This window comes from Bubalus kerabau, chromosome 7 (genome assembly GCF_029407905.1).
Source record: "Bubalus kerabau isolate K-KA32 ecotype Philippines breed swamp buffalo chromosome 7, PCC_UOA_SB_1v2, whole genome shotgun sequence".
Lineage (NCBI taxonomy): Eukaryota > Metazoa > Chordata > Mammalia > Artiodactyla > Bovidae > Bubalus > Bubalus kerabau.
In genome coordinates, this window is record NC_073630.1 from 30,700,974 (window position 1) to 30,704,941 (window position 3,968).

A 3,968-nucleotide genomic window follows, 5' to 3' on the forward strand; every position below is an offset into this window, starting at 1 on the left:
TGGCTCTGGAGTGACAGCGGCCAGTCACAGGGGCCCTGGGTCATGCAGAAATGGCTGGGTCCTGCCTGCTTTACTCAGTGACGTGACCTGGTGACAGTTGCCCAGGAAATGCACGCCCTGGGGTGAGGTGGGTCTTCAGTTGCTGTCAGACAGAAGTGTCCACTGACCACACTCTTCACAGCCAGTCAGACCTTTCTTGAAAGGGGGATCTGGGAAACTCATCTCCTGGTCTTTCAGAGTCTACCATTTGCACCTTTGAGGTCTACTTTCCATGTATGTTTCAAGGGTGGCTCCTTCGAAATTGCAGTGGGCCTCTCTTCCTGAGAGATAATTTAGGAGAGGGAAGTTGCAGGGGGTCGGGGTGGGGGAAGGAACTGTAGCCCCTGGCCTTGTGGTTGATCTTGGGGCTGCAGTTAATCCTCAGCCTCTGCCTCTTTCCTGTCCATTCTAGATTCCCTTCACCCTGAGTCTCCCCCTCTGCTGGCCTCAGTGGCTTACCTGGTGGCATGACCCTTAACCTCTTCCTGGAGTGGCCTGAGCCCCTGAATACCATTCCCTTCTCAGACCATGGCTGCTGTTCCCATCCCTTTACTGTCACAAGAGATACCTGAGTAGCTCATACCGTTCCCCACACATTTCTCCCTACCCTGGCTGTGTAACAGCAGATTTCCTTCCTCTGAAGTGATAGGTTACTCCTGTCAAGATGGTGACTCCTCCTCTCCCCAGGCAGCTCAGTGTGCGCCAGGCAGAAGGCAGAGCATATAGTTCACTGGGATTCTTGTTGTGCCCCAGGGCAACGGTGTGTTTCCTTTGAGAAACAGACCTCAGAGTGCAAAGTGTGGGGACAGGAAGCACATGGCCTCCAGTCGGTTGTCAGAAGTGATGGCAAGCGTGGCCATTCCTGCTTCTGCTTCTTGGGTCACAGACCTGAGTCTTCTCTCTATTGCAGACATGGTGCGGCATGACAGTCCTTCGATTCAATACATATACTGCTTCTTGGAGGACAGCACCCAGTCCTCAGAGTATTATCTTAAGTGGCACCTCAGTTCGGCCTTCAGCAGGTTACTCCAGTGTTCCGTAGGCTGTCAGCTTCACAGCAGTGCAGTTATATGGTATGACCAGTGAATTGCTTGGCCAGAGCTCCAAGCTCACATCTCCTTTGCTAGAAAGTGGGTTCCCCTATCTAGCAGGATGTTACATGGGATCCCTTGTTGGAGGATTAAATACTCTGTAATCCTTTGACTCATGACCCTGTGGCCCTGCAGGTAGGAAAGGTACCTGACTTTATGTCTGTTTATTTCTGTCTATTCCTGTGAGGATGTTCCTCTGGCCTTTTTAAGAGTGAAACAACCGAATGATCAATTTACCACCGAGTGGCTAGCTGGTATCCTTGATGAGCTGTGCCATCTTGGGGGCTCAGCATTGGTCTCTGTTGCTGTCAGATTGGACATTTGTTGGTGGCAGTAGCCAAAGAAACCTTCAGGGCCTGTGCTGTTACTGGCCATCTCTGTCACCATAGCCATTTTATCCTTGTGCCTGCTGTGTTAGTACTGAGGTGGTTGATGACTGAGACTGGCGGATATCAATTAGCTGAGTCATTTTGTTGATTGATTACTTTTCTCTAATGGATGTTCTCTGGTGGTGTTAACATGCATTACAAAGATTTTTATACTTCATTCCCACTCCTATAGGTATGTCCACAAGTTTCTACTCAGAGCTTCTTGTTCTTAATCTTTGAATATCTTTCATTATAGGGAAAAAAACCATCAGGCAATTACTACTGCCTGTGATTCCATATCCAGTCTAACCTTAGGCCTCTTTTTTTTCCACACAAAGTGGACAGCCATGTGTACAAGCTGAAGCTCTGCCCACTGGGAGGACTTTCTTCCACCACTGTCTTTCAGACAATTACCAAGCATGGCTGTCATTCAGCTGCCACTTTCAGGTTGTACCTACATACAGAGCCAACCCATCTGTGAAGCAAACTCAAACGTTTCTCTCCTCCTTCAGCTGCTCATACCAGGCTTCCCATAGAGCCACAGGTGTGAGCTGAGGGACACGGGTGCAACAGTTTAGATTTGGGGGGAAAAGAGAGAAATCTGGGCCACCTGCTCAAGTACTTTGCTTGTGCCCTTTGCTCCTCTGTGCTCTTTGTTCTAGATGTGACAGGTTCATCTTATGTTTTTGCTAGGCCTGTTCAACCTTGTACTTCATGGGTCTGTTAGGACCCTGCTCATAGTGTGCATTTCTCACACAGTGACATATCAGTCATTCCACATTTACCAGTGTTCAGTAGTGTGAGGGTTGTTTCTCAAAAAGAATATAATTCTCTGCTGCAGATGCCATGGCCTTGCTGCAGAACTTGAGGGTGCTGTTCTTCCACTGGGTCTTCCTCAAACACTCGGTGCTGTTTTTTCCCACCTGTGATACCTCCAAAACCACAGGGTCTTCTGGATAACCACTGCAGAACTCTTTCCTGCTCTGGGAACCAAAGCATTCTTCTTCAGTGTGAAATATTTGCCCCCAAATCAAATATTCCCCAAAAGGAATATCTCCAAAAAGACTAAATTTTATGCTTCCTTCTTTGTGAAATGAAATACAAGACAAAATAATTTGTCTTTTACTTTAGATATCTTGGAAGAAATCTAGCTCTGTTTTCTCATAATTTTACTCATGTGCCACTTGTTGCCTGCTCTCTGGAGCATGTATATCTTATCAAGGCACTCAGCATGCTGGCCACCTCTTACTTATCTGCTCTGATTAAGGCAATGCCATCAGTGTAATAAAACAATTTAATGTTCTATAAGAAATCTCAGTGATACCCAGATCTCTTCAGACTTTCTTATGGCAGAAGTTGGAAGATAAGACTTATGAGAAAATTATAAATGTATACTGTTGTTCATCCCATGTGAATGCAAACTGTTTGATATTCTTTTCTGCTCAAAATACTTACAGTGGTTTCAGTTTTCCTGAAAACATTGATATACTTTATAATATTGCTGAAACTAGAATCAAGGTTCTTATCTCTAAAAGAAATTTGATTGAAACAAATATTAAACCCTAGTAGGGGTGGAATTTCTAAGGTTAGAAAGAATAGAAGAAAACAAAAACACATTTATATATCCAAATTATATTAAACATTTAATAACAAAAAAGCACTGAAAAGTGAACTAAGCATATAACTCAGGATACTATTTAAAAAATAATGAAAAAGAATCAAAGTGGCACAAAGGAACTAATAAAGACATAAGCAATAGTAAATAAACCAGAAAGTAAAAAACTAGTAGACTTGATAAGTAACATGAGTCATTAAGAGAAAAAATTTTTAAAAAGAGAGAGTAAAACCATTTTAGAGGAAAATTTGGCTATTGAAGTGGTCATTTCTAGGGGGCTGCCAACATCCATTGTCCTTCATAATAGGTTCCCAATTTTCTGTGTGGAATTATCTTTCTTCTATTATGAGTTGTTTTGGTAGGAGAGTAATTCCAGGCACCTGCTTTCCAAATGGAAGTTGAGAAATCCATATCCAGCCTCCTTCCATTCCTTTTTATAGCCCAGGGACTGATCAAAGAGTCTCTGTCTCTCTGGTGTTTGGGTCTTGAATTAAGTGATAAGAGAACAAAAGAAACAGTTGTGAATTATTTATTGCAGCAAAAGAAGAGCATACTGGTCAGACTGTTTCAGCTACAGATAAGCTTCCTTGGATTCCTTCAGGCCTTATTAAGTATCTTTAGTTCTTAAGCCTAGTTTCTTAGCCACCTGTCAGTACTTGCGAACATCCTGTTATTTTCTACTGAATTTTCTTTTACTAAAGTTAGCCAGTGAGGCTTGGTGGCTTGTCACTTAAAAATTTAAGTGATAAAGTCATGTGCAATTTATCAAATAACCTGAAGATCCGAAAAAAAAAAAATGTCAAGGAAAATACAATTATCAGAATCGACTTGGGATGAGATAGAAAATTCAAATAA